Genomic DNA, 21907 nt, shown 5'->3' on the forward strand with positions numbered 1-21907 from the left:
AGTAAAACTACCAATTTTTCTTGTCACTCCTAAATTTCAAAAGAAAAGCAGCAGCCCCAAGTAGACAAACTGAAAACAATTAATTTGGCCCCATCGTTTTTAAAATTTAAGTTTTTATTTCCAGGATTTCTGTTTGTAAATAAAGGAAATGCGACACATAAATGTTGTTTTTTAACGGTGCCACTGTATTTCACACTTTGATTCATATGAGGAAACAAAGTCTACCTGGGAATCCCCCAAATCAATACACTGTTCTGGAGTATTATATTTTATATTTGTTTCCCTAATTTAGTGGACAGTATGTAAAAATCACATATAGTTAGGTGCTTCCTGTATACTGAAGAATGAAAATTATTCCAGCTAAGACTGGTAATAATTTGAGCATAAAATATCCCACCAGATCTGTGCTTTTCTACAAGGACCATCCAACAAAAGATAGCCTATTTTTTAAAATCACCTCACCCACTTTTGGACAAACCATATTCCCTTTGAGATGTTCTGCTAACACAAATAGCAGCAACCTATTCTGAGTGGTGACATGATATAAACAAATCCTGAGTTTGCTTCAAAAACAGTTTGAAAGCCCTTTAGAAGTATAGATAAAGTCAAATGTTGGAGATCCATAACGGTGTTTGGATAGATGACTATGATGACCTAGAGAAAATCTAAATGACATCAGAAGCACGAGGTACGTAGACATGATTTGAACATGGAAGTGATTAAAGTCATTCCACATCCTGTAAAATGTGGAATTCTTGCTACATGAAACTTCATGGATCATTTGCTCTTTGCCAGTACTGAGACTCTTAAATTCCTTTGCTTTAGATTAAAACTTGTTCGTCACTTTATGAAGGAACAATATGAAATATTATCTGTACAATTTTCTCTGCTGCTTTGATTATAGCCAATATATACCCAGACTATTGTACACACATGTTCTGTTTTAATTACCCTTGTGCTCTGCATAGAGTTGTACTGGTTTTTGCATAATGCAGACAAATGTGAGCAATCGTTTACCTGAATAACTGTTTTGTGCATCCATAAGCATACAGTATGTGCTATGGGGATATGTAGACTCTAAAAGGGATAAATGAATGAACGCAGGGGAAGTGGAGCAAGCAGAAACAATTCACAAATATAAAACAAATGTATTTTTAAAAGAGTGCAAGTTAATACTAGTTTTAGCTAGCTATAAACTCAATGCCAAAAACATGTAACTCTATAATCCAAGGTTTCACTCACCTTGATGGAATTGCAAGGCTATCATAAGGATGAATTGTCCTTGCACATATTCTCTGCAGGCTAGGCACAATCTTCATTATTTCAACATTAGGCAGAGAGATTTTCTGTTTCCAATCTTTATTTGGAATAAACACAGAGAGGCAAAGTCTCTCTGTCACTCCATCTCCTTTGCACCATTCTGGTGTTGCAAAGGAGCTGCAAATTGGACAGATTTCCCATCCTGGGAATTCCCTCAGCATCAGATGGTCCGCATCATAGGATGGTGCACATCTGGGACAGATCTGGTATCCCCCTCACCCACAGTATCAGGAGCAGAATGGAGCTGAAGAATACCTTAGAGATCGCACTGCTATAAAACATGCTGGGGCCAGCATAGAACTAGATCCAGAATCGGGCATTACAACCAGTGATAGTGGGTGCACCAGAAACTCTAGCCCCCATTACAGCTAGTGGAAGGAGCATCTCACATACCATTAACCCTTTTGGGACCAAATCTGACCATATGTATTTGGCTAGATGGCCTGATATTCCTATGTCAAAAATATCTCCCTTAAAATACATATGAATATTTCTGTGGCAATCTTGAGAGTTCATAAAGACGCACCAAATCTGTGTACCTGGTTCGACAAGCGTAGATGTTGAAGTTCTCCTCACTCTGTTATAGCCTTCTCTCTAAAAAGAAAATATATTTTCTTTACAGAGTCCCAGAAAAATAGAGAGGGTGTATGGTTATATGAAAATAAACATTGAACACTGGAAAACATGAATACAGGTGGGTCACACTGTCAGGGGAAACAGAATAAATGTCCATATAACACTGTGACACAATAAGACACAAACAATTAGCAGGAATGTAGAATCAGCACTGTTGTGAAAAATTAGCAGCTAAATTGTCCATGATCAGTATAGCTCATAGTTTACAGTACCAGCTGTCCAATGTGGGACTAAGAAGCTATTCCACTGAGCTTCAGTAACAAGTGTGGTGGCAATTAGAGAAAGCAGACAACAGAGTCAACTATTCTCAATAAGTGGGCAATACCATTAAATTGTAAGTCAATGATCCATTCAACAATTTTGTTTTACACGAGTGTTGTCTTTTTGTTGTTATTGATTGGTTTTTCCTGGATCCATCTTCAAGACTACAGTGCTATAGAATAGTTCATATTGTCTAATGGCTTTACTGAAATGGAGGATTATTCTAATTTTAACATGTAACTATGCAAAACATTGCCCTTGTACCATCACTTGACTGTATGACACAGTAATATATAGTCTCCCTCTTTTCTGCTGAAAGTACAGTCAGCATTAAGAAATGAGTCAAAAATTGTAGATCCTTTCCTATATTTGAAATGTTTCCAAAAATCCCTGTATGCTCTATGTTTTGCATGTTTTAAGAGGTGGATGCCACATACTCAGTACACCGTCCCTTCCTTTCAGAGAATCCATAGGAAAAATAAATATGCATATGTACGTTACATTGAAAATGAACAGTACCTAAAATGTAAGTACATTCAATAATAGAGTATATATATGTTTTACGGGATCAAATTCAGATACACATACATTCCACACTAAAGAATAGATTTGCAATTTTCATTTTCTCTAACTATAAATATTTGTATACCACTTAATTTAAAGATTATATTGACAGATATGATATTCGATTAATGTGTTGTATTTTACACCATTTACATTCCATTTCAATATGCTTGCATTCTATAAAATGTATTTCAAGACTCCCTAAAAAAGAGAAAATAGGCACACTTTAAGCAGTTTAAAAGAGACAGATCATTATCTCTTACAAAGGAAAGGAAACAGGAAAGCTGTAAATAATAAGTTCTGAATAGGAATGACATAAACAGCCTAATCAATGTCTTCCAGAACTGGCAAGTGACATCTCTTTGTTTTTTTGCAAATAAAAACCTTCTTAACATCACAATATAAACCATTATCTCTGCAGGCAAGGTATATTTAGAAATGTACAAAATGTACATTTCCTGCCAGCCACTAGATCAGTAGGTGGAGATCTAAAGTCATGCAAATATTACAGTAAATGCAGGCAACCAATTTCTAATTATTCCATATCAGCAGATTTGCGAGGAATATAATTTATTAAAAAAAGAACAGTTTATGATCAGCAGACCTTAGTTATGACTGTTTAGGAATTCAGCGCATTTTGATCTAATCACAAAATCAAAATATTCATGAAACACAATGATATCTCCCCAAAGCAGCCGGGCAGCCATTAATTTTGAAATTCGGGTAATTTATTAACACTTATCTGTAGCTGTAAAAGCTTACCTCTGTGTTTGTAATACGGGTAAAAGTGAAAGCAGTTTTAAAACTGATTCCTAATGATTTATAATGGTTTGCTGTAATTTGAGCCAGAAATTCAATTAAAATGTATGTCTAGTTTTGTTTCAAGATCTTTAGTTAAAAATTCTATTAAAATTCTATTTCCTTCTTGCATTAAATGTATCTGTTATCTGCATATACAAGAAATATAAGAAAATTCTATCATTTATTCCCCAGACTCCACAAATGCTTTTAAAAGCATTCATTTCTATTTCATAATTCTGTGAAGGAACTGTTTAGAATTTACATATAGTAGAGGAGGAATAAGTGTATATGCTGTTTTCTCTCAAAGAAAACCAGCTTTCCTACTGAATGCTCATGCAAATATTTAAGTGACATTTATCAGTTCATCAAAGAAGGAGAAACAAATAAAACTGAATTATCAGACTTTTAAAAGCCCTCGTTATGTATAGCTTCTCTCTGTGTAAATATTTCTATTTTAAATCACTCTTGTGAGGGATATATAACTTCTGTGCAAAAACTTCATGTTTGTATCCTAAAGAATATTAAAACAAAACTAGTTTATTTTTTTGTTTATTGGAAGGGAAACAAACTTGGGTGTCAATGGAGTCACGTTAGGCATAACAGTAGTGAATCAGGCACATTTTTTTCCTGGTTTTTCATCTTATCTTAAAGTACCTCTTGGCAAAGATAAAGAAGGGCTGACTTTATATGTGAGCTGCATAACTCCTTGCAATGGTAATGCTAGTGGTGAGACCCATGCACATGCGCTATACTGCTAATTGCTTCTTTGTCCTGTAATTAATCCGTAGTTTTTGGCAAACAGAAAAATATTGATACACAGAATGAGATGTTTGAAAAGTATGTATATTCTGCCTTTGAACACATTAACCCAAGTTCTCTGTTTCACTCCATTTTTACACTGCTATAATTCCATTGGAGTAATGTAGTGGTGAACCAAGGCTATGATTGTAAACTAAGGATATGAATCACTGAACTAAGTAGAGAAAATTTAGAACTTTCTATAGTCTTTTTGTTTGTTCAATACCTGGTACTGATCCTACCTGAGTGAAAGTTTCACAGCATGTTGAATTTTTGTGGAAAATTCTAATACCTAGAAAGGATGGAACCTCCAGACTAGGACATCTACTGTGGCGAGTTTATAAGATGATGCCATGCATTACTTTACTTAACCAGCTTCCAGTCTCCACTGTTTCTGATTGGCCACAGGACTTTTTTTTGCATGCAAGTCTGTAAGTGAAAGCTTCCCAAGAAGACCGTGATTAGACTGAACAAGGATATCTACTCCAAAAGGAAAGTTTTCTCACCTGATCCTTGTAGGACATGGCCACGGTTAGAATGGGATCCAAGGAAAAGAACTCATACTAGGTGCCTTACCACAAGGAGGACGGGGAAGAATGAGGTGTTCTCTCTTCTACTTGCAAATAAAGTAGTAATGTTGTAGGACAAATGTCAGCCATAGAAGCAAAAACACAAAGTGTCAATTGGCTGGCAATTGTAGACATATGTAGTTTCTGGTCTGCAGCAAGACAAAATCCTTGCTTAGATTATAAGGAAAGGAGAATGTAATGAGTCCATGACTGACACAGAATGCTGGGAATCAACAGCTGAGCCAGCATTCTGGTCACATAAACATCAATTAATTGCCCCCAGGGTGGACCTGATGGGGCATAATTAGTGGATTAGAATGGGTTGGGAGAAGACTATTGAGAAAATTGGCCCATTAACACAGGAGGTATAAGAAAGCACAGACAGGGCAGGGGAGAAAGATGCTGGCTAGCAGAGCCAGAAAGAATCTCTGGGTAGAAGGAGTGCTCCCTTCAGCAGAGAACTGAGGAGAAATTGATACTGTAAATAATGTTGTGGAACAGTAAGACTGTGGGAAGAACAAATGTAAATAAACTATGATAGAGTGTTAAATAACTGAAACCCTCCAAGTCTGTATAGACAGAGTAGAAGACAGGAGTGGACGTTGCCCTGTCAATATGGCCAACAAAATGAACATGGATAGAAGCTTCAGCATCATAGACTCATAGACTTTAAGGTCAGAAGGAACAATCATTATCATATAGTCTGACCTCCTGCAAATTGCAGGCCACGGAACCAGACCCACTCCAGAACTAGACCCATAACCTCTGGCTGAGTTACTGAAGTTCTCAAATAATGTTTTAAAGACTTCAAGTTACAGAGAATTCACCATTTACACCAGTTTAAATCTGCAAGTGACTGGTGCCCCATGCTGCAAAGGAAAGTGAAAACCCCACAATTTCTGCCAAGCTGACCAGAGGAAAAATACCTTCCTGACCCCAAATACGGCAATTAATTAGACCCTGAGCATGTGGACAAGGTATGCCAGGCAGATAAATGGGAAATAATTATCTGTAATAACTCAGAGTCATCGTCCCCCCACCACCCATCTAGTGTCCTGTCTCCAGCAGTTGAGTAATTTTGCCACTGTCAGTCACTGATGGGCTACATGCCATTGCAGGCAATCCCATCATACCATCCCCTCCATAAACTCATGAAACTCAGTCTTGAAGCCAATTAGGTTTTTTGCCCTCACTGCTCCCCTTGGAGGGTTGTTGCAGAACTTCACTCCTTCGATTGTTAGAAACCTTTACCTAATTTCAAGTCTAAACTTCTCGTTGCCCAGTTTATAGACATTTGTTCTTGTGTCCACATTGGCACTTAATGGCCAACTTAATGGCAGGACAAAAAGCAATGGGTTCAAACTACAACATAGAAGATTTAGATTAAATCCCAGGAAAAACTTCCTGACTGTAAGAAGAGTAGGACAAAGGAACTGACTGCCTAGGGAGGTTGTGGAAGCTTTTTCACTGGAGAGCAATCATATGTCCCCTCAGCCTTCTTTTGGTTAGGCTAAACAAGCCAAGCTCTTTGAACTTCAAAATGGTAGGTTTCTAATGTAGGCCTGGTCTACACTACAAGTTTATCTCAAATTTAGCAGCGTTAAATTGAATTAACCCTGTGCTCATGCACACAACAAAGCCCTTTACTTCGATATAAAAGGCTCTTAAAATTGATTTCTGTACTACTCCCCAACAAGGAGAGTAGCGCTGAAATTGACATTGAATTAGAGTTAGTGTGGCTGCAATTCGACGGTATTGGCCTCCAGAAGCTATCCCACAGTGCACCATTGTGACCGCTCTGGATAGCAATCTGAACTCAAATGCACTGGCCAGGGAGACAGGAAAAGCCCCGTGAACTTTTGAATTTTATTTCCTGTTTGCCCAGCGTGGAGAGCTGATCAGCACAGGTGACCATGCAGTCCCAGAATCAAAAAAGAGCTCCAGCATGAACCGTACGGGAGATACTGAATCTGATCTCTGTATGGGGAGACGAATCTGTTCTATCAGAACTCCGTTCCAACAGACGAAATGCAAAAACATTTGAAAAAAATCTCCAAGGCCATGATGGACAGAGGCCACAAAAGGGACTCAACACAGTGCTGCGTGAAACTTAAGGAGCTGAGACAAGCATACCAGAAAGCCAAAGAATCAAATGGACACTCATGAAGGGAGGGGTGACTGATGACTGTAGCTATCCCACATTCCTGCATTCTCCAAAACCATTTGAATTCTGGGCTGAGCTCCCAAAGCCTGAAGAGTCAAAAACATTATCGCAGGTGGTTCAGGGTATATGTCGTCATCCCTCCCCTCCCCCGGCCCATTAAAGCAAAGAGAAAAAAATCGTTCTCACCTTTTTTCAATGTCACCATATGTCTACTGGGTGCTGCTGGCAGACGCGGTGCTACACAGCAGCATCCTCTTGCCTTGCCTTGCCTTTTCTTGCGGATAGCAGACCGTACAGGATGACTGGTATCCGTCATCGTCATCCCATGGATGCTCCTGACCAGCCTCGGTGAGGTCGGCCGGGGGAGCCTGGGCAAAAATGGGAATGACTCCAGGTCACTCTCTTCTTTAAGTTTTGTCTAATAGAGATTCAGTCCTGCCTGGAATATCATGGTAGCTGGAGGCTTCCGCCTCAGGCTGCTCTCCCAGTCAGCAGCACTGCGCAGTCGTGCCTACCCTAGCCTACTCCTTGCTACCAGGGCTCACAATCAGACACTTAGACACCTACATTTTGCTGCAAATAAAAAAAAATTAAGCTGCTGTTTAGAACTGTCCCCCAACATACATATCCTGGGACATTTTGTATTTTACCAGTGTCAACCAAAGGCCCACACACAAATGGAGATTCAGTCCTGCCTGTGCGTCTATCCTAGTGATTGTCACAGATTCCCATTTTCAGCTATAGGCTGAGCAAATGCAGAATTGTGGTTCACTCTCCTTCTCTATAAGTCAACCGCCCTCCCCTCGCCCCTTTGATCTCTGCTTGCAGAGGCAATAAAGTCAGTGTTATTTCTTATTCATGCATTCTTTATTACTTCATCACACAAATGGGGGGATAACTGCCACTGTAGCCCAGGAGAGGTGGGGGGAGGAGGGAAGCAACGGGTGGGGTTGTTGCAGGGGCACCCCCTAGAATGGCATGCAGCTCATCATTTCTGCGGGATGTCTGGGGCTCTGACCCGGAGCAGCCGTTTGTCTCTCTGGTTCTTTAGTAGGCTTGCCGGATATTCTAGGCAGGACTGACTCTCCATTAGACAAAACTTAAAGAAGAGAATGACCTGGGAAGTCATTCCCATTTTTGTCCATGTGCCCCCAACCGACCTCACCGAGGCCGGCCAAGAGCACCCATGACAGCAGCAGATGGTACAGTATGACTGGTAACCTGTCTTTGTCAACTTGCAAAAGGCATGGGGATGCTGCTGTGTAGCATTGCAGTACCGCGTCTGTCAGCAGCATCCAGTAGACATAGGGTGACAGTGAAAAAAGGCTGAACGGGCTCCATGGTTGCCGTGCTATGGCCTCTGCCTGGGCAATTCAGGGAAAAGGGTGCAAAATGATTGTCTGCCGTTGCTTTCACGGAGGGAGGATTGACTGACATTTACCCATAACCACCCGCAACAAAATTTTGGCCCCATCAGGCATTGGGATTTTAACCCAGAATTCCAATGGGTGGGGGAGACTGTGGGAACTATGGGATAGCTATGAGATAGCTACCCACAGTGCAACGCTCTGGAAGTCGACGCTAGCTTCGGTACATGGATGCACACCGCCGAATTAATGTGCTTGGTGTGGCCGCATGCACTCAACTTTATACAATCTGTTTTCAAAAACTGATTTCTGCAAAATCGGAATAATCCCGTAGTGTAGACATACCCAGGGCCGGCGCTTCCATTGAGGCGAACTAGGCAATCGCCTAGGGCACCAGGATTTTCGGGGGGCGGCATTTTGCCAGAGTGGAGGGCAGCAGGCGGCTCCGGTGGACCTGCCGCAGTGGTGCCTGCGGAGGGTCCGTTGGTCCACGGCTCCGATGGAGCTACCGCAGGCATGCCTGCGATGGTCGGCTGGTCCTGCGTGGCTCTAGTGGACCTCCCGCAGGCACGGCTGCGGCAGCTCCACCTGAGCTGTGGACCAATGGACCCTCCACAGAAATGGCTGCGGCAGCTCCACCGGAGCAGCGGGAGTGGCACATGGGGCGGAGAAATGGCTGTGTGCCTAGAGCGCGAAAAACTCTAGCGCCGGTCCTGGACATACCCTTAGATATAGAAGAGTCTCTGGTAGCTGTGACACTTCCAGAATTTATATTGTTGCATGCACTTGATGTCTGCTATTTTCTCCAGCAGAGGGCAGTAATAGTCTTTTAATATTAGCTTCAGTCTTTCATAATTTCATTCATGATTGGAAGAGGGAGCAACCAGCCTAATAAAGCCATTTGCTGATGGTAAATGGGATGGGAGTTGCAATGAGAAAAAAGACATGATACAAAAGGTCCTAATGAGGTTAGAAACATAAGCAGAAAGGGATAAAAAGATTGTATCCTGGAAAAACTCTAGTTATTACATGTGTGTGAATATAAATCAGAACACAGGCTTAATGGGAGAGTGAAAACTGGAAAGTAGTAATGCTGAGAGAGTAATAGGAGTGATAGTGGATGGCAAATTAGACAACACTTAAAATGTAAATAGCATGCAAATAGACCAATGGAATTTGGACTATACAGAGAAATTGTAACTGGGGTTGGGGATGGGGAAAGGAAGAACAATAAAAATGTTTAGGAGCCTGGGAGGATTAATTTATGAAGAATTATGTAAACCATTGTATATCTAGGTTGAGCGATGATGAAGGATGAGTTGATCTGCCACTACTTGAATTTGATAGGTACAGTATAAATGCCAACATGGGAGGATACTGTAAGGGGGCCTGACAGGGAGGGTGAAATTGAGAAAAGGATAATTTAAAGTGAATATCAGGAAAAAATCTTCCTGACAATCAGATCTAGGAGCTTTTGGAACAGTCTCCTAAGAAAAGTGGTAGCAATTCTACTATTTGGGCCACTCAAAACTAGATTAGACAAAATACATATAAATGTGCTGTAGGAAACAATCCTGTGTTAGTAAGAAGAGACAATATTTGATCTAATGGCTCTTTTTCCATCTCCAATCTCTCTTGGCCTCTTAAAGGTACTATTTATTAAGTGCCAGCAATTGCTTGTCTCTGTGCAAAATACTGAAAAGGAAACATTTTGTGCCACAAAAAGTTTAAAATCTAAATAGAAAAATGAAAATAAGATGACTTGGGAGATTCAGATAAAGGTTCTACAGGTCTGATCCAACATCCATTGAAACCAGTTGGAATCTTTCTATTGACTTCAGTGGATTTGGATCAGGAACTTACAGTATAACTTAGGGCTTGACAGCAGCACTGCCAAAAACACCTTTATCCCCCATTCTGTATTTGTGCATTTGGTTTTTCCTCCCTAAGTGTAGCACCTTACATTTGTCTTTGTTGAATTTCATTTTATTGTCTATTGCCCAGTTCTCTAATTTATCAAGATCCCTTTGAATTTTAGCTCTAACCTCCAAAGTGATTGCAAACCCTCCCAGTTTTGTGTCATCTGCAAATCTGATCAGTATGCTCTCTATTCCTACATCCAGGTAATTAATAAAGATGTTAAATAACTCCAGACCAGATCCCTGTGGAACCCCACTTAAGACCTTGTTCTAATTTGACATCATTCTACTCCTCTTTGTTTGGGGTTGTTTAACTAATTACCATTACCGCTTAAAGGTAGTTCAGCTAAGCCCACATTTCCCTAGTTTATTCATCAGAATGTCATGTGGGAATATGTTAAAAGCCTTGCTAAAGTCTAGATATATTATATCCACTGCATTCCCCCTATCCACCAAACCAGTTACCCTGTCAAGGAAGGAAATCAAGCTTGTTTGATGTGATTTGTTCTTAGTAAATCCATGCTGTCTGCTAGTAATTACCCCTTCATCCTGCAGGTATTCTCAAATAGAACGTTTTATACATTGCTATAGCAGCTTCCCATCTTTTGATACCTGGTCTATAGTTCCCCGGCACCTCCTTTTCCCCCCTTTTTAAAGATGGGCACTACATTAGCCCTTCTCTAGTCTTCCAGGACTTCCCCTGTCATCCTTGAGTTTGAAAATATTATTGCCACTGGCTCTGAGATTTCTTCCACTAATTACTTCAGCACCCTGGGATGAGTAGTATCAGGCCCCGCTGACCTGAATTCATTCAAAATTAGTCAGAAGATCTGACATGCTTTTTCCTTATCCTGAACTGTATCCCTTCCCCTTTATTGTCTATGGTAACTTCACTAGTCTCTGGTCACATGTTATCTTTTGAGAGAAGACTGAAGCAAGGTAGGCATGGACAGCTCTGTCTTTCTATCATCTTTCGTTACCAACTCACCTTCTCTATTGAGCAGTGGACACGCACCGTCCCTGATCTTTCTTTTTTGTCTGACACAGTTGTTCTTCTTGTTGTCTCTAACATTGCTTGCCAGCTTTAACTCATTCTTTGCCTTGGATTTTCTGATTTTTGTCCTACATACTCATTCTATTCTCATGTATGCTTCCTTGGTGAGGAGACATGCCCCTCTTTCAATTTCCTGTATGTTTCCCTTTTGGTTTTTAGATAGTTAAAAAGCTCCTTCTGCAGCCACACTGGCCTCCTATGGCTATTCTTATCTTTCCTCTGCATCAGAATAGCTTGATGCCGAGCTTCTAGTATTACATCTTTTAGGAATTGCTATCTCCATTTGACAGCTCTTCTTCCTAATTCATCTTTCCATGATACCGTGCCAACTACTTCTCTGACTTGGTTGAAATCTGTCTTTCTAAAGTCCATTGTCCTTGTTTTCCTGTTCTCACGTCCTCCTTTCCTTAGGATCTTGAATACCTTCAGATCATGATCACTTCCTCCCAAGTTCCTGACCACCTTTGCATTTGCATCTAATTCATCCCTGTTGGTCAACGCCAGATCCCAAACGGATAATCCCTTATTTGTTTCCTCCACTTTCTGAATCAGAAAGTTATCCCCTACACATGCTAAGAACTTGCAGGACATATTATGTTTTGCTGCAATAGTCTTCCAATAGATATCAGAGAAGTTAATACTAGGTCATGTGTATTAGTTAATCTTGTTACTTGCTTGTAGAATGCCTGATCCACTTCTTCTTGATTTGGTGGTCTATAATAGACCCCCACCATAACATCTCTACTATTTTTCCCCATTTTATCCTCACCCAGAGACTCTCAGTAGATCTACTGCTCGCTTTCTCTTGAACTTCGGCGAAAGTGTATACAGTCTTGACAGAGTGCAATGCCGCCTCCTTTTTTCTCATACCTGTCGGTCCAGAAGAAGCTATATCCATCAATGCTATTACTCCAGTCATGGGAGTTGTCTCTATAATGCCAGTTAAGGCTATGTCTACACTTGCACAGTTTTTGCATTGTCAGTTTCACCGGTGATAGGGAACTGGGGAAAGAAAAGCCTTGGTTTGTGTACTCACTTTCTTCCACAGGCATCAGATAGTGTTTACATTTGCAGCACTTCCATTGCTGATGAGAGCAGCACACTGAGGGCAGCTATCCCACAATGCAGTTCTCTCCATTTTGATGATAGGACTTGTGGGAATGGGTGTGGTGGTGAGTGGAGGGCATTATGGGTCCCTGATCAGTGCCCCGTGATGCATGGCTTCATGTTCTGGAAGCCCTTTTACTTCCTTGTTTCTTTTATGGCATTTTTAACACCTCTTGCTGTCTGCCTGTTTTCCCCACCACACCTACAAGCAGGAATGGATCCTGCGCTGCTGTCCACTGCTCTGATAGCTGTCAGGAACACATCACATCTGCAGTGCAGGTGTTCATAAACTTGCAAAGAGAATGGCGGTCAGACATGCCTGATGAGCTACCTGAAATGGAAAGCAGTAGGAAGTTTAGACTTGAAATTAGACGACGGTTTCTAACCATTAGGGAAGTGAAGTTCTGGAACAGCCTTCCGAGGGAAGTAGTGGGGGCAAAAGACTTATCTGGCTTTAAGAGTAAGCTTGATAAGTATATGGAGGGGATGTTATGATAGGATAGTTTAATTTGGGCAATTGATCTTGGATTATCACCAGATAAGTCTGCTCAATGGTCTGCGGGGAGATGTTGGATGGGATGGGAACTGAGTTACTGCAGAGAATTCCTTCTTGGGTGCTGGTGGGTGAGTCTTGCCCACATGCTCAGTGTTTAGCTGATCGCCATATTTGGGGTCGGGAAGGAATTTTCCTCCAGGGCAGATTGGCAGGGGCCCTGGAGGTTTTTCGCCTTCCCCTGCAGCGTGTGGCATGGGTCGCTTGCTGGTGGATTCTCTGCAGCTTGAGGTCTTCAAACCAATTTTGAGGATTTCAATAACTCAGTCCTGGGTTAGGGGTTGTTATAAAAGTGGATGGGTAGGGTTCTGTGGCCTGCCTTGTGCAGGAGGTCAGACTAGATGATCATATTGGTCCCTTCTGACCTATGAGTCTCTGAGTCTATGATTGCTTTTGGCATTAACTGAGAAGCTGAGCACTGTGGAATGGCATTTTTGGTCTAGGAAAACTAGCTCAGAGTGATGGGATCGTATTGTTATGCATGTCTGGGATGACGACCAGTGACTTCAAAACTTTTGCATGTGGAAAGCCACCTTAATAGAACTGTAAAAAGCAACAAAGAGTCCTGTGGCACCTTAAAGACTAACAGAGGTATTGGACATAAGCTTTCGTGGGTGAATACCCACTTCATCAGACACATGTAATGGAAATTTCCAGAGGCAGGTATAAATATGCAGGCTAGAATCAATCTGGAGATAACGAGGTTAGTTCAATCAGGGAGGGCGAGGCCTTCTTCTAGTAGTTGAGGTGTGAACACCAAGGGAGGAGAAACTGCTTTTGTAGTTGGCTAGCCATTCACAGTCTTTGTTTAATCCTGATCTGATGGTGAACCAACAGAACTCCACTGGCCATCACCTACAGTCCTCAGCTTAAAACTCTCCAATGCATCATCACTGATCTACAACCCAACCTGGACAATGATCCCTTGCTTTCACAGACCTTGGGGGGCAGACCAGTTCTTGCCCAAAGACTACCCACCAACCATAAGCATATTCTCACCAGCAACCACACACTGCACCATAACAACTCTTATTCAGGAACCAATCCATGCAACAAACCTCAATGCCAACTCTGCCCACATATCGACACCAGCGACGCCATCACAGAACCTAACCAGATCAGCTACATCATCACTGGTTCATTCACCTGCACGACCACCAATGTTATATATGCCATCATGTGCCAGCAATGCCCCTCTGCTATGTACATCAGCCAAACTGGACAGTCCCTATGTAAAAGGATAAATAGACACAAGTCAGATATTAGGAATAGCAATATATGAAAACCTGTGAGAGAACATTTCAGCCTCCCTAGACACACAATAGCAGATGTAAAGGAAGCCATCTTACAGCAAAAAAACTTCAGGACCAGACTTCAAAGAGAAACTGCTGAGCTTCAGTTCATTTGCAATTTGACACCATTGCAAATGAAGCTCAGGATTAAACAAACAACTGCTAGAAGAGGACCTCATCCTCCTTGATTGAACTAACCTCCTTATCTCCAGACTGATTCTTGCCTGCATATTTATACCTGCCTCGGGAAATTTCCATTGCATGCGACTGACGAAGTGGGCATTCACCTACAAAAGCTTATGCTCCAATACATCTGTTAGTCTTTAAGGTGCCACAGGACTCTTCGTTGCTTTTTACAGATCCAGACTAACAAGGCTACCCCTCTGATACTTAATAGAACTGTGTGCTGAGCTTTCCCCGGCCCTTTGTTGCAAGAACACCAGACTGACAGCTGCACTCACTCTAGAGAAGTGTGTGGCAATCGCTTTGTGGAAGTTGACAACTCCAGACAGCTACTGGTTGGTTGCGAACCAGTTTGGAGTGGGGAGATTGACTGTTGGTGCCATTGTAACTCAAGCGTGCAAGGTCATTAATCGCATCCTACTGTACAAGACCATGACTCTTGGTTATGTGCGTGACATTTTGGATGGCTTTGCAGAAATGGGCTTCCCTAACAGTGGTGAGGTGATAGATGGAACGCATATCCCTATTGTTTCCCTGGCCCACCTTGGCACCGAGTACATTAATCATAAGGGGTATTTCTCCATGACTTTGCAGGTACTAGTGAATCACTGTGGGCATTTCACTGATATTAACACTGGATGGTCTGCAAGGGTGCATGATGCATGTATCTTTAGAAACACTGGCCTATACAGAAGGCTGCAAGCGGGGACTTTCCAGACCAGTAGATCACTGTCAGGGAAGAAGAAATGCCCATTGTGATCCTGGGAGACCCAGCTTACCCATTAATGCCATGGCTCATGAAACCATACACTGGAAACCTAGATGTCAGTAAAGAATGTTTCAACAGGCTGTGTAGGTGCAGAATATCTGTCAAATGTGCATTTGGCAGTTTGAAAGCATGCTTTAGATATTTGTACAGTAGACTGGAAATTAATGAGGAAAATATTCCCATGGTTATTGCGGTGTGCTGTACTTTACACAACATTTGTGAGGGGAAGGGGGAAAGGTTTACTCACATGTGGAGCGTGGAGGATGACTGCCTGGCTACTGAGTTCCAGCAGCCAGATCCCAGGGCTATTAGAGAGGCACACCATAGGGCAGTAAGAATCCAGGATGCACTGAGGGAAAAGTTTGAAAACGAAAATCATTAAACTTTGCTGCTGTGCTTGGGAAAGAAAAGGCTAACAGCAAGTGCTGTACTACATGGCTGTTCTGTCTGTAATTTCAGAGGGCTGCCATCAGCTCCACTCTCCTTTAGCCTGGTCCTAGCACCATTGCTCAGACCCCATTATCCTCCCTCATCTGAGGGTTAAGGGAGCTGGGGAAGAGGGATTGTCTCCTTGCTGTACTAGACTTTAGGAGCCCCAACTCCATTGCTCTGCCTGTTTTAAGAGATGGCTTCTCTACTAATTCATTTCCAGTTCTGGGATATCAGGAACTAGAGCCCCTATTGAAAGATTATCTGCATTGGGCTCCTGCCATGTTGCAGCAAAAATGAATGTTGCAACTTAACCTACCCACTGGGTCCCTGAGAAACAGGTAAAACATGCTACCCTGCCTAGGCTGTCTGAATTAGATAAGAAATAATTCCTTCCTAGTCCCAAAAGGCGACTATCATGATGCTCACCGGAAGGCCTGAAACAACCAGCCCTATTCTAATTCCAATGTGGGAAGGAGGGGAGCTTTTCTTCCCATTCAAATGTCATCCGGGGCATGGGAAGGGCTTATAAACCCACCCATGAAGTGTGCAGGAGCCAATAGGCTTTTCTACCACTTGTGTCCCACCGATCAACGTGGAGGAACTTCTCCTCAAGACCATGAGGGGGATGAATGGCCACAAGGAAGGGAAGAGGAGGGATAGCTCAGTGGTTTGAGCATTGGCTTGCTAAACCCAGGGTTGTGAGCTCAATCCTTGAGAGGGCCATTTAGTGAACTGGGGTAAAAATCTATCTGGGGATTGGCCCTGTTTTGAGCAGGGGGTTGGACTAGATGACTTTCTGAGGTCCCTTCCAACCCTAATCTTCTATGATACTCCTTAAAAGGGGCCAAGATTTTCTTTTCCATGCTGGACCAGACGTAGTCCTCCCCGCTCACATCAGAGGCTGTACAGGAACATTGGTGGGGTAGACATATCTGAATTGCTGCTGCCACACATGCCATACTATTATTTATTTTATAGAGAATTTTTGTATGGAGAGCTACCCCCTGAGCACCTTAGAAGACTGCTACCTTAGGTGGATGGCTGGGTAATCATGAAAATTTAAGTATGTTTTCCTCTTTCTATATATAGAACCTATATTCCATTGATAATTAATATCTACTCTAGCCATATGGCAGTGGGTCTTGATTTTATTACTGGCAGGATAGAAGAATAAGCTCATACTGTTGACACGTTAAAATAATGTACGTAAATTATCTTTCTTGGCTTTCTTTTCCATACTACAAAATCCTTAGTTAGAAAAATATACTTCTTTACACTCCGACTCAGTTGGCACAAAATAATTCTTTTCAAAATAATATTAACACTGCTCAAATATTTCACCAAATATAGTCATCATTTTGGAAAAAAATATGACATTGAAGGTCTTTTTGATCTCCGATCCTTATAAACAGCATTTACAGAGAGTGAAAATCAACACTTACTACAAAATGGAAGCCGTTTGATGGGTATTGATAGGAGACTCATTTTATAGTGTGTTCAGTCTGAAGTCTACTCGTACTAGTAGTCCAATAGGCCATTTTTGCAGGGGCAGTAAGTTAATAATGCTGGCTCAGATGCACCACCATGGCTCATATTATGTTTTCATTTCTATTACGATTAGGGCTATGATTTTGTCTGAGAGGTCATGGAAGTCATGGAATCCCTGACTTCCAGAAACCTCAGTGACTTAAGCCCACAACACCTGGGAGCTGCATGGTCTCCCCACAGCCTGTGGTGGCTGGCAACTTGGGGGCCTCCCAAGCTCCCAGCCATAGTGGGGCTGCTCTGCAGCTGCCAACCACTGTAGGCGGCAGGAGTGCCCTGGAGCCCTCCACCACCACGGGTAGTGGGGCCCCCCGGAGCTCCCAGCTGCTGTAGGCGGCAGGGAGACCCTGGAGCTCCAAGCTGCCACAGGCAGTTGGGGTGACCTGAGCTCAGAGCCATGGGTGGTGGGGGGACCCCACAGCTCCCCATTTCGTCATGCATATTTTTAGTAAAAGTCACGGACGGGTCACAGACTTCCATGAATTTTTATTGCTTGCCTGTGACCTGTCCGTGACTTACTAAAAATGTGTGACAAAATCTTGGCCTTAATTATGGTCCCTAATTTTCAGACCCTAATACTGTCTATTTATCTGTATAAGAGGAGTTGCATTTGTGCATTTGACTGCAGACTGAAAATGCTATAAAATGGCTAAGATACTAAACTTGGTGCCTCATTTTCAGGGTAACTGCACCTGTATCGCCCCCACTGTAGTCCACTCCAGGAGTGCCCAGTCAGCTCTCAGGACTCCTGTTATTGCTTGTGTCTTGGTACGGACTCTCGTCCCACTCCCTAACTGGGAGTTTTAAGGCTGCACAGCCCCCTGCCTTACACTGTGATATTTCTAGCAAGCCAGTCTGCGTAACGACCAGCTCTTGTGAGGTGCTCTCTCTCCCAGGCCTATGAACAGTGTATTCCCAGCCATTACAAGTGACCATGCAGCTCTATCAGCAGTCCGGTTAGTCTTAAGGCAAAAGCATCACAGAGAACACACATAAAAACAATACAATTTCCTGCACGGTTACAAAAAGCTTATCAGACATCATCCCCAACTCCAGCATAGGGCTCTGACGGGTGTCAATGTTTCCAACCTTTCAGTAAAGCTTGGAGTCCCCTTAGACTCCAAGGTCCTGTTGGTTGAATAAAAAGGAAGATCATGAGTCAGTTCAAGCTCATGCTTTTACACCAAAATCCCTTTCTTTGTTTCCTAGTCTATGGAAAACTCATCTAGAACCAGTATACGCAAGCTATCGCCAGGGGTATTACCTCTCTGAAGTTGTTTACAACTTCAGCAGCTTGCCTTAATCACCCCCCACCCACCCCACAGTTCCGAGTTTCTGAATGAAAGGGGGCTATTGACTCCTTACTGAAACTCAGTGGGGTTATTTTGTTAATTTATTTTTTTGGGTGGCCCTCTCACCATCAGGAGAAAGAGTAAGGACTGAAGATCCTGAGACTGACAGTCCCCTATAGCCAATGGCAAGAAGCCAGCTCTCCAAGTCAGCCAGATTGACAGGGCAGATAAGCCAATGATTGAGTCAAGAGCCCAGAGCCTGTCCTCTGTGTGAGCTGGGGCTGCCAGGGGCAGAACAGAGCAGAGCCAAGGACAGTGCTGCAGGCCAGAGCTGAGCTGGGGAAGGAGCAACGGGATAGAACCAGAGGGGCCAGAAAAGCAGCTCAGAGGCAGAGCGTAGCTGGAGGCAGAAAAGCAGCCTGGAGCTGGGGAGTTGGAGCCAGAGCAGCTGCACAGAGCCAGAGCAGCAGCGATCAGTTGCTCAGACGGTGAGCCAGGGCTGAGCTACAGCAGGAAGCCACAAGACCAGAACTAGGACAACAGAAGGCCCATCACACCACAAGTAATACTGGAGCCAAGAGTGGTGAGCAACTGGGAAGAGCAAGGTGGGGGACCATGGGCAGGGAGGTATTCCCACAAGGGGAGGGTCAGGACACCATACTGTCATGTTAGATAGGAAGTGTAGTCCATTAATTAATATGGCAGCCTGTGACCTAGGTTCATTTCTCTGCTCTGCCACAACCTTTCAGTGTCCTCTTGGGCAAGTCACCTAGTCTGTCTGGGCCTCAGTTCCCTGTCTTTCATACAGGGATAATAGTACCTCCCCCAACTCACATAGTGGTGTTAGGCTAAATATGTTAAAGATTGTGAGGTGCTTAGATACTATGGTAATTGGGACCATATAAATACTCAAACAGATTCTATTGATTTGGGAAAAAGTAAAGTGTCTTCATATACATGGGACATTATGGAATCTTTTAGATTTATTTACTTATCTAACTTTAAGGATGAATTTTTAATGACAAAATTAGATATAAATCTGTTAAACTGTTTTTCAAACGATTTACTATAGTAAAACCTAAATGTTAATGCACAACTATTTGTTTTTCTAAGTGTAGCATAGCATGGACTCACCAGCACGGTGCTTCCTGCTGATCATCCAGGAATTAGCTCAATTCCAGCTCTTGGAGCACCTCCTGCAGGCTAGTGTTTCTCCTGCCTCAGGCTCCCATGTCCATCCCAGACCCTGGTGCCCTTTACCTTGGGGTTCTGCCCACAGCAGCATCCCCACACTCTGGGTCTCCCCTCCCAGGGGAACCCCCAACCCTCTATACCCACCTTGCCTCAGTGGCTACTGCCATTCATCATCTAGCCCCCCTCACTGGGGAAAACTGCAGTCTGTGATGGCCCCTCATCACTGGCAAGGGGGTTGGACCTACTGCCTTTCTTGGCCCAGCTGTCTCCCTGCAGCCCCAGTACCTCCTTTGGCCTTCAAGGCCTCAGCCTGGGGAATCAGTAGGCCACGGATCCCCAGCTCTGCCTGCCCTTCCATAGCACTGCTTTGCTTGAGGTACCCTGTGCTCCCAGATAGCTAGGCCCTTCTCACTCCAAAGCTAGAGAGATTCCATGTCTTCTCACTGCCCTTTTATCAGGGCCAGCTGTGCACTGATTGAGTTAGCCACACCTAGGCCCAGCCAGCCTCCCTCAGCTGCTTTTAATCCCTTTTCTAATTGGATCCCAGCCACAGCCCTCTCCAAGGGCTGCTTTTAACCCCTGCTCTCCTGGAGTGGGGCAGCCATCCCACTACACTCAGGTTTACATAGAAAGCACTAGATCCTCAGCTTCATCAGCGCTCAATGCAACTGAGGAAGTGGGAGGTTAATCCACTTTTGTACTCTTCCAAGCCCAGAGGATACTGGGGTCTGATTTGGCTCCAGCAAAATTTAGAGTAGTCTCAGGGCTGCTATAAACTGTTCTTATTTGTATAAGTCCCTTAGGGGCTGTTACAGTGTCAGGACATCACTCCGGCGCAACACATGCCAGTCATGCCTGCTCTCACTGACATGCTATTGGTATGTCTCAATATATCACCTATACTTAGAGGCTGGGAAGTGATGGTGGATACCAGCTAGGTTTTCCTACATGCCTAGAGAATCTTTGGCTGCCTGTTTAGAATAATTTATTGAGTAGTGCAGATGCCATGACTGGAGCTAGAATCTGGCCCAAAATACTTAAATTGGAAAATTTACTACTGAGCTTGGTGAAATAATTACACTCTTGGAATGATTTTGCAATCTCTGTAAAAGAGATCAGATTAAACAATGTCTCTGAGAAGTTACAAATAATATTGAACATTTGTATCAATCTTTGTTTTGTTCTTTTTTCATAGATTCCAGCGTCAGACGGGACCATTGTGATCATCTAATCTGATCTCCTGTATAACACGGCCATAGAATTTACCCCCAAAATAATTCCTAGCACGTATCTTTTAGAAAATAAAATTTGATTTAAAAATTGTCAGTGATGGATAATCCAGCGCCACTCCCGGTAAGTTGTTCTAATGGTTAATTACTCTCACTGTTAAAAATATATGCCTTATTTCTAGTCTGAATTTGTCCAGCTTCAACTATCTGCCATTTAATCTGTGGTGTCTGTGTCCCAAATGGGCTCATAGAAGACCCCATTCAAAGAATTGTCCCTTATGGTGCTGGGCTCTTCGAAAGATAATGGGAATTGAGAGTGCTGAGAACCTCATACAGTGCTTTCAGTAGCTTGCAGAACTGAGTCCTTAATTATTCTCTCTCCCATCCTGCTTTGTTGCATTGTAGTGACTCTCTCCATTCACGTGTAAGCAGGGGAATGGTTCTGCTAGTGTGGGGAAATTCCCTGGCTTATACGGTACCCTGGTGAAATGAGCTAGTGAAAGGATCTAAGGGTACGTCTACACTACCCGCTGGATCGGTGGGTAGTGATCGATTTATTGGGGATAGATATATTACATCTAGTGTAGACATGATAAAATCGATCTCCAATTGCTCTGCCATCGACTCTGGAACTCCACCGTGGTGAGAGGCGGCAGCAGTCGAATCGCCACTGTCTTCACGGCCAGGTAAATTGACCTAAGATATGCCGACTTCAGCTATGCTATTTGCGTAGCTGAAGTTGCGTATCTTAGGTTGACCCCACCCCTAGTAGAGACCTAGCCTGAGTCCTTGCTCACACTTCCTTTACCCAGAGGCCTGCCTGACCTCAAGGGCTCCCCTTCCACTCTCCTGTGTGGC

The sequence above is a fragment of the Gopherus evgoodei genome, chromosome 2 (genome assembly GCF_007399415.2).
Source record: "Gopherus evgoodei ecotype Sinaloan lineage chromosome 2, rGopEvg1_v1.p, whole genome shotgun sequence".
NCBI classification, from domain to species: Eukaryota; Metazoa; Chordata; order Testudines; family Testudinidae; genus Gopherus; species Gopherus evgoodei.